The following is a 10,243-nucleotide window of genomic DNA, read 5'->3' on the forward strand; positions in this document are numbered from 1 at the left end:
GCTCTGGCTCCCATTCTACTTTTGGAGACTTTAGGAACTACAAGTAATCCTGCGTTCTGGGAGCGTAGTGCTCTAGTTGGGTGATAGGGTAGTATGAGCTCCTGGAGATATGATGGTGCCTGACCATTAACAGCTTTGTAAGTGAGGAGAAGGATTTTAAACTCTATTCTTGATTTTACAGGGAGCCAGTGCAGAGAGGCCAATACAGGAGTAATATGATCTCTTTTCTTAGTTCCTGTCAGTACACGTGCTGCAGCATTCTGGACCAGCTGGAGACTCTTTAGAGACTTGTTAGGGCAGCCTGATAATAGAGAATTACAATAGTCCATCCTGGAAGTAACAAATGCATGGACTAGCTTTTCTGCGTCTTTTTGAGACAGGATGGGCCTGATTTTTGCAATGTTACGTAGATGAAAAAATGCAGACCTTGAAATTTGTTTTATGTGGGAGTTGAAGGACATATCTTGATCAAAGATAACTCCCAGATTCCTGACGGTGGTGCTGGAGGCCAAGTTAATGCCATCCAAACTCGCTATATCATTAGATAATGCATCTCTAAGGTGTTTAGGACCAAGTACTATAACTTCGGTTTTATCTGAGTTTAACAGCAGAAAATTGCAGGTCATCCAGGTCTTAATGTCCTTGAGACATGCATGGAGTTTAGTAAGCTGATTAGTTTCATTTGGCTTTATTGATAGGTATAACTGTGTATCATCTGCATAACAATGAAAGTTTATGGAGTGTTTCCGAATTATATTTCCTAGAGGGAGCATATATAAGGTGAATAGTATGGGTCCAAGCACAGAGCCTTGAGGAACACCATGACTAACCTTGGTATACAGGGATGACTCATCATTAACATGTACAAACTGAAATCGATCCGATAAATAGGACTTAAACCAGTTTAATGCGGGTCCTTTAATGCCAATTAAGTGTTCCAGTCTCTGTAGTAGAATGTGATGATCAATGGTATCAAATGCAGCACTAAGATCTAGTAAGACCAGGACAGAGACAAGTCCTTTGTCAGAAGCGATTAGGAGGTCATTTGTAACTTTCACCAGTGCCGTCTCTGTGCTATGATGTGCTCTAAAACCTGATTGAAAATCCTCATATAAACTATTGTTATGAAGAAAGTCACATAGCTGGTTGGCGACTGCTTTCTCAAGGATCTTGGAGAGGAAAGGGAGGTTGGATATAGGTCTATAGTTGGCTAAAGCTTCTGGATCAAGATTAGGCTTTTTAAGAAGCGGTCTAATTACAGCTAGTTTAAAGGATTGTGGTACGTATCCTGTTAATAGAGACAGGTTGATCATTTCTAGTAGAGATGTGCTAATTAAAGGTAAAGTTTCTTTCAGCAACCTAGTTGGGATGGGGTCTAGGAGACAAGTTGTGGGTCTAGATGAAGAAACCATCGAAGTTAGTTGGTGGAGGTCAATGGGAGAGAAGCAGTCTAAATATAAGTCAGAATTTACAACTGTTTCTGAGGTTCCTGTGTTTAAAGATACAATAGTGCCAGTTGAGGGCAAGCGATGATGGATTTTGTCTCTAATAGTTAAAATTTTATCATTAAAGAAGCTCATGAAGTCATTACTACTGAGCGTTGTAGGAATACATGGTTCAGTAGAGCTGTGACTTTCTGTCAGCCTGGCAACAGTGCTGAAAAGAAACCTGGTGTTGTTTTTGTTTTCCTCTATTAATGACGAGTAATAGCTTGCTCTGGCATTGCGGAGGGCCTTCCTATATATTTTAAGGCTATCTTTCCAGGCTAAGCGGGATTCTTCCAAGTTGGTGGAATGCCATTTCCTTTCAAATTTCCGTGATGTTTGCTTCAATTTGCGGGTATCCGAGTTATACCAGGGTGCTAACCTCCTGTGTTTTATAGGTTTCCTTTTCAGGGGGGCAATAGAGTCCAGTGTTGTTCGCAATGAGCCTGCAGTGCTATCAACAAGATGATCGATTTGTGAGGAACTGAGGTTAGCGGAGGAGTCCTCTATTATATTAAGACATGGCATTGAATTTAGTGCCAGCGGTATAATTTCCTTAAATTTAGCTACAGCACTATCAGATAGACATCTAGTGAAGGAGTTTTTGCCTAATGGTGTGTAGTCCAGTAATAGAACTTCAAAAGTTATTAAGTGATGGTCTGATAAAAGAGGATTCTGTGGAGAAACTGTTAGATTTTCAATCTCGATACCATAAGCTAGAACAAGATCAAGGATGTGGTCAAAACAGTGAGTTGGTTTATGTACACACTGACACATACAGGCCTGCTTCCTTCCTGCCAGACTCAAAAAGAGACTTTGCTATATTGTTTAGCTAACAATTGATCACCAAGCTGAGTCTATTGAGTTATAGCTCTGTGAACTTAAGGTCTAACAAATTCTGAGAAAGCCCCAAATTAGCTTTTAACAGTTGTCATAGTGTTATCAAAATTTCACAACTCCATCAATTTTGGTGAGACTGTGATTTAGTTTGTGCTCTGTTTTTTAAAGTAAACCGCTATAGGCCCAAATGTGGGTGACCGATAGTCAGAATAGCTAATGTATTTTCCCTTCCCACACTACACATCTCCACCACATTTGGTGAAAATCAAAGTGGCAGTTTAAGCTGAGATGTGAGGATGGACCAGAAAGTGTGCTGTAGGCAGCCCCCCCTAGTTATTCATATCCCTATAGGTTATATTATCATGTAACTGCTATATCCTATCTCTGGTTAAGAGTCCTTTATGAATCATTTCTGTTAATCCTATAATATATTTAAGGTACCTGCCACTGGCGGTGGTCGGCCAGAACTTCCGGCACCTGGCTGAAAAGCGATCGACTCGCTGCCTCATCCAGCAGTTCCCAAACCTGCAGCGATTCATTGTGTACCTGCAGAGGAATTACCTGGAAGCTGTCTGCCAATTTCCACCTGCACTGTGGAATGTCTACAGACGGGTCATTGACAACAGGACCAACAACAATGTTGAAGGTAAGAATTAAAGAAGGCCTGTTTATGGGTCTTATTTCATATCTATTAATAATGCCCATTTTAAACATTAGTGTGTCTAGCTGCCCATGAAATTGAGCATCTTTAAGGCGTAATATGTACCTTTTTTTTAATCAACAATAAGTAGGCTTCTCTCACAAGTTTGGGAAACACTGATCTAGGCTATAAGTGATCGTGGACAAATCCCTTTTTTAATGAGAAAGTTGACTGACCTAGTGGTTAGAACCTTTGTATTTTCTCTCTATGAAAACGAGAACATAATTATCTTGTCATGCTTTTTTCTATTTTAGCCTTTCATTACAGGTGGAATTTGGCTCTGGAGCGGCGGCACCCAAACATCTGGGTGTTCATCATCCACATGAAAAATGAGCAGCGCAAAACAGAGCACACTGTCCGTGCTGCCCGGCGAGGAGAGGCCCGCCCAGCTACAAGGGCGAAATGGAGGCGCCTGGAGAGCCGGATGAACCAGCTGAAGGAGGAGTATGAGAATGGGACCCGCACGCTGGGGCAGTACTGGGATGCAGTGCTGTATTCCTTACACAACTTTTTGTGAGGTGAGTGAAGTTACCTAATTTGAAGACTTTCTACTCCATTGCCTATGGGCCTGGACTTGGTATTTATGACTTGGGACATGAGACAGATGACTTGTTTCTTGAGACTCCAAGATTATGCTTTGTTTTTCAGCTGGCCCATCAACAGTTGGCTGCTGCTCCAGGATGGCTGAGTTGGTCCTGATATTGTATATAGTTGGCTACATTGGCCTGGCATTTTTATTTTTTTAGGTTGGCATTTTAAAACCCTACAAGTGGATACCCTTTGTTTAATTTGTTTAATTTAATTTAATTTTATATAATAGGCTAAGATGTTTTTATTTATTTATTTTATTCTAAAAATTGTGTGCGCAGAGCCTAATAGTTTGTAAATTCAGTCTGTCGATTTTCCAAAAATAAATATGTTGAAGAATGCCATACTGTCTGTACATCTTTACTGGTTTCATTTTATTATAGGGCTATACTTCATTTATTTGTTATTGTTTAAAATATTGTGTTGGTTGGTATACATTAGGAAACGACCACGAGCCGACGTTTAAGCGATCAATGAAAGCAGCAGCGCCCGGGGCCAGGCGTTCTCCTATAAATAATTAATTAATACGACCGTTATTCATTTAGGTCGGGACTTTTGAACTGTAGTCTACAATATTCTACAATTCAATAATAAATGCTTACATTAAAAAATATTCATGTGTGCTGCATGTACAATTAAGAGGCAAAAGTCAAGTTGAGAAAACTTTAATTCATGCTCAGGTTCAAGTCACAACCAATTGCAGCGGAGTGGAGGCTCTTCTCTCAGGATCTTATATTATCAGATCATCTGTCCTCTGATTGAACTTGACAGTCAATGCAACTTATTAAAATGTAAATTTAAAAGCCAAACGAAAAACAGGAATTAAAAATGAGCAAAAGCGAGAAAACCTATCGTCCTTAAGTAAATAAGTGAATCTGTCAAGGCATCATGCCGTAGACAATGCAGCCTGTGGCGTTTGAACGCACCTCCAAGACACAAAAAAAGCGACTGTGTGGTTCTTTTAATGGTTTAATTTCCCAAAGCAGGTGAAAACACAGACACACTTGATTACATAATAGTAATACATTTCAAAAATAACGAAAAAGCCATCAAATTAACAAACTGAATAATTCAAAGTCCATAAACAACAGTGATGGTCAAAAACTTTTCACGACCACATCTACACCTGTCCGACACTGATCAGACTATACGTGTAACCAAATAATGTGACGCTACAATGACGCAAGAAAGATAAAGATAAATTACCAAGTCAAAATATTTATGTATGTGCAGCAAACAAGAAAATTGTGTTATAACTGTTATTAAATCAGAATGATGATTAAAGCTCAGATCACCCTGAGTGTGGATGTCACATGTCAGAGAAAAGTCTTTGATTCTTCCATGAGTTCGACGACTCCTCCACAGCGTCAGGACATGTCAGGGTCGAGTCCGCTTCTAGCCTGCAAGAGACAGAAAAGACGATATAAGCATAGCAATTAAGAAACAACCCCAACTCACTTCACCACCGTAGGAGCGCAGTGGCCCCTTAGGAATGCAAATTTAAAAAATGTCATTATGCGTAAATCAACTTGCAAATTAAATATTCACGTTTCCTCTTATTTTCACTTGGAATTATTTTATAGGCCTAGTTAATGATTTAAAAAAGTTAAACTCCTTATCTTCTGTGTAATTCAACAGACACATGCACTAACTTAAGCAAAAATTGCCTCTGTATGTATTAAACTTTAAGGTTGTTATATAATTTCCTTAAAACCACAGCATCATAAATCACTGACAATTCAGATGTTAACATATAAAACTCAGTAACAGTCTCACGCTCTCTCTCCCTCTGAGCAAAACTTCACTTCCCAGCCTGACACTCCTTTCTGTAATTTTACACGTTTGTTTTTACCAGTTTCCATTGTATCACGAATTATAAGCAAATGTCTATTGCAGCAAAAGGAAATGCACAATAGTAAAACACACTAATGCATAATTCTTTGTCTAAGTCGGCTGCCAATCTGCAGGGGACGGTGCGTGTCATAAGCACGATAACAAAAATGTACAAAAACAGAGAATCAGGTGGCAAAAATAAAAGAAAGTGGCAAATACATAAGCGCTGAGCCTCCCTGCCCTCGAGCCTCTCTGACCCAGAGCCCTGTTGCGACGCATCGTCATGGAGGCCGATCAGCACCATGGACGGCTCCCGGACCTCAGCGCATCATTTGCGCACAACGTGCACCAGTGTTACTGTAATAACACAGGGGTGGGCAATATTTTATCTAAAATTAGCCAAACAGCAGTCTGATATCAGCCATAGGTACTGAAGAAACATAAATATGGACTCGAGGCATCTTGTTTTACTGATCATTAAGTACCCAAATGACTGCATCAATAAATGAGGAAATGATATTCACAGACCCTATTTTAAACAAAAACATGATCATACTACTATAACCCAACAGACCTGCATCACTCAATGAAGAAAATATTAGGCTGATGTAGTTTTATTTTATGAAGAAACACACAACTTTGCTGCTGCTTTACTGTAATTCAGGGGATATTCCACCTGAAATCGATGATTCACCAATGTTCTACTCACCGCAATGCCAACGAAGGGTTTGGAGAACATCAAAGTCATCAAAACGCTTTTCAGCTCGGGGATCTGATGGGGTCCCACGGGCAACAGAATATATATATATAGCCTATACATATAATTAGAAGTGGCAGGCAGGGAAGTGAAGTTTTGCTCGGTGGCAGAGGGAGAGAGAGCGCGCGTGTGACAGCCTGGGCACGCGGAACCGAAGCGCAGCGCCCTGGAGCGGAGGCAGTGTCAGATAGGCGCACATGTTAACCGGTCTGCCTGGTCGCACATCTCGCGCTCTGGAGCGCTTCAGATCGGTTCAGTTCTATTTTTGCACCGTCTGTCAAGCTGGATAGACCAGATCGTACCAGACAGGAAGTCGGGCACAGAAAAGGCGAGAGAATCCGGTCAATTTTCAAAATAATAAATAAATAAATAAAATGATGATTAATTAAGTTGTTGCTTGTCCGTTTATATCCTAAATATTTGTCAGTTGCGTCTGCACACGAGACACACACACACACACACATATGTTTAAAATGACGTGTGTGTGGAAAACCGAGTGAATACGAGTATGGGCGACAGCAGTCGATGTCTGACGGGCGCGGAGAGTGGAGGAGAAGTACGCTCCCACTGCGACCACCCAAGCTCGAGAAGGCTCAGCTTCCGCATGCAGTGCGACCAAGGGGTAAAAGAGTGGCATGAGAGCAGAGCAAAGCAGCAAAGACATTTACCACTGCTCCACAAAATGACGCAAACAGTAGCGCCGGTGACAAAAAGAAAAGAAAGAGGCAAACATTTAAACCGTGACTGTGAATCTCCTTCGCCTCGAGCCATGACCCAGAGCCGGTTCGGTCCAAAGTCGGAATTCTGGATGGTCGGATTTAGCCCTGGTCGGAATATAGAGATTATTTTGGACTGATGTATGCTCCCCCTACAGGCCAACCCATGAGTCTGACCTAAACCATACTTCAGCACCAAGAGGTCCGGTCATTTAATTTGTTGCTAACCAACTGTAATTTTCATGCAGGGGCTGACCGGATGTGTGATATGGTTGAAGATATGACAGGACAGAGACGGTGGCTTATTTCCAAACTGTGCTGGCGTTACGTCACCCCTGTGATCTGTAAGGCAAGGCAAGGCAAGTTTATTTGTATAGCACAATTCAGACACAGGGCAACTCAAAGTGCTTTACAGGCGCATACAATTACAGTAAAACATTTAAGATACATTAAAACAAAACATTAAAACAAGTTGAGAAATAGACATTTAAACAAAACATTAAAACAAGTTAAGAAATAGACATTAAAACAAAACATTAAAACAAGTTAAGAAATAGGAAAACAAAAGTCACAGAGAAAAAAAATAAAAGTCACAGTGCAGTTCAAAGACTTAAAATTGCTTCAGTGAAAGGCAGTGGCAAACAGAAAGGTCTTCAGCCTTGATTTAAAAGAGGTGAGAGTCGGAGCAGACCTGCAGTTTTCTGGGAGTTTGTTCCAGATGTGTGGCGCATAGTAACTGAACGCTGCTTCTCCATGTCTAGTTTTGACTCTAGGGACTGAAAGCAGACCTGAGCCTGATGACCTCAGAGGTCTGGATGGTTCATAACGTGGCAGCAGATCAGAAATGTATTTTGGCCCGAAACCATTCAGTGCTTTATAAACCAACAACAGGATTTTGAAATCTATTCTTTGACTGACAGGAAGCCAGTGTAAAGATCTGAGAACTGGAGTGATGTGATCTACTTTTTTGGTTCTTGTTAGGACTCGAGCAGCAGCGTTCTGAATCAGCTGCAGCTGTCTGATGGATTTTTTAGAGAGTCCTGTAAAGACACCGTTACAGTAGTCGAGTCTGCTGAAGATAAATGCATGGATAAGTTTTTCTAAATCCTGCTGAGACATAAGTCCTTTTATCCTGGATATATTTTTAAGATGATAGTAGGCTGATTTTGTAATTGACTTAATGTGGTTGCTGAAGTTCAGGTCTGAGTCCATTATTACACCGAGGTTTCTGGCTTGGTTTGCAGTTTTCAACATTATAGATTGAAGCTGAGCAGAGACTGTGAGTCGTTCTTCCTTGGCTCCAAAAACAATTATTTCAGTCTTATCTTTGTTTAACTGAAGAAAACTCTGACACATCCAATCATTGATTTGTTCAATGCATCTACTTAGCGTTTGTATGGGATTGTAGTCCCCTGGTGAGATGGTTATGTAAATTTGTGTGTCATCTGCATAACTATGGTAACATATTTTGTTGTTTTCCATTATCTGAGCTAGAGGAAGCATGTAAATGTTGAATAGTAGAGGCCCCAGAATGGAGCCCTGGGGTACTCCGCTTGTCATTTTCATCCTTTCAGATGTGTAATTACCAATAGACACAAAGTAGTCTCTATCATTTAGATAGGATTTAAACCAGTTTAGTGCTGTACCAGAGAGTCCCACCCAGTTTTCTAGTCGGTCTAGTAGTATGTTGTGGTCGACTGTGTCAAACGCAGCACTGAGATCCAGTAATACTAAGACTGAAATTTTGCCATTGTCTGTGTTTAAATGAATGTCATTGAGGACCTTGACTAGAGCAGTCTCAGTGCTATGATGTGGTCGAAATCCTGATTGGAAGACATCAAAACAGCCATTTACTATTAAGTAATTGTTCAGCTGTTGAAAAACAGCTTTTTCAATGATTTTACTTAAAATTGGGAGGTTCGATATGGGCCTGTAATTATTCATTACTGATGTGTCTAGATTGTTCTTCTTCAGGAGTGGTTTAATAACTGCAGTTTTCATGGCTTGGGGGAAGACGCCTGAAAGTAGAGACATGTTGACAATCTGTAGCAGATCTGAAGTCATGCAGTCTGAAACTTTTTTGAAGAACCCTGCTGGTAAAATATCAAGGCAGCATGAGGAAGATTTCAAATGTTGTATTATCTCTTGCAGGTTTTTGTCATTGATTTGGTCAAATTGTGTCATGGTGTTAGAGTTGGTTTTCGGTGGACACATGGATAACACGCCTCCTGTACTAGGTACGGTGGCACAGACCGCTTGTCTAATTTTCTGAATTTTGTCAGTGAAGAAGGATGCAAATTCATTACAGGCCCTGGTAGATAGATGTTCAGAGGCTACTGGCACAGGAGGGTTTGTTAGCCTGTCGACAGTAGCAAACAGGGCACGTGCATTATTATTGTTTTTGGTGATAATGTCTGAAAAGAAGGACTGCCTTGACTTTTTCAGTTCTAAATTAAAAATGTAAAGTCTCTCTTTATAAATGTCAAAATGAACTTGGAGCTTAGTTTTGCGCCACCTGCGCTCTGCCTTTCGGCATTCCTTTTTTTCCATTTTGACAAGCGTGGCATTTCTCCAAGGAGATTTTTTCTTACCAGAGACCACCTTCATTTTAGTGGGTGCAATGGCATCAATAACATTTGTAACTTTAGAACTGAAGTGATCTACAAGGTCATTGACGGAGAACCTGGAGAGGGGAGGTGTGGAGGAGAAAGCCTCAATGAATATGTCACTGGTGTTTTCAGTGATGTAACGCTTTGAGACGACCTCAGTTTGAACATTTGTGTACACACATATATCACTCTCAAAGAGAACACAGTAATGATCAGAGAGAGCAACATCAGATACCAGAACCTTAGGAATGTTCAGACCCTTGGAGATAACCAAGTCTAGGATGTGGCCCCTGTTGTGTGTGGGCTGCATCACATGCTGAGTGAGTCCAAAGTTATCAAGGACACGACACAGTTCTTTAGTCCATCTGTCCTCAGGTTTGTCGACATGGATGTTAAAGTCACCAACAATTAACACACAATCAAAGTCAGTGCAGATAAGAGACAGTAACTCAACAAGGTCATCAAAAAAATCTGTACAGTATTTAGGTGGCCTGTAGATGTTTAGAAATATAGCCCGAGAAGATGAGTTTAACTGAAGAGCCACATATTCAAAAGAAGTAAAATTTCCATAAAACATTCGCTTGCATTTGAGTAACTCATTAAACAGAATACTAACACCTCCTCCTTTTTTATGCTTTCTAGTCTCACTTATGAAAGAGAAGTTTGGAGGGCTTGATTCAATGTGAACAGCTGCACTGTTGTCTTGGTCTAACCAG

General features: G+C 40.6%; 1 long non-coding RNA gene across 1 annotated transcript; it reads left to right on the forward strand.

The window, feature by feature from the left end:
* Positions 1-2,888: 2,888 nt before the first annotated feature.
* Positions 2,889-3,750, forward strand: LOC311268727. The gene is made up of 3 exons (XR_014624007.1): positions 2,889-2,970; positions 3,279-3,542; positions 3,673-3,750. It is a non-coding gene; the product is annotated as an uncharacterized lncRNA (long non-coding RNA).
* Positions 3,751-10,243: the final 6,493 nt, after the last annotated feature.

Source organism: Pagrus pagrus (genome assembly GCF_965226575.1).
Source record: "Pagrus pagrus genome assembly, chromosome: 13".
Taxonomy (NCBI): Eukaryota; Metazoa; Chordata; class Actinopteri; order Spariformes; family Sparidae; genus Pagrus; species Pagrus pagrus.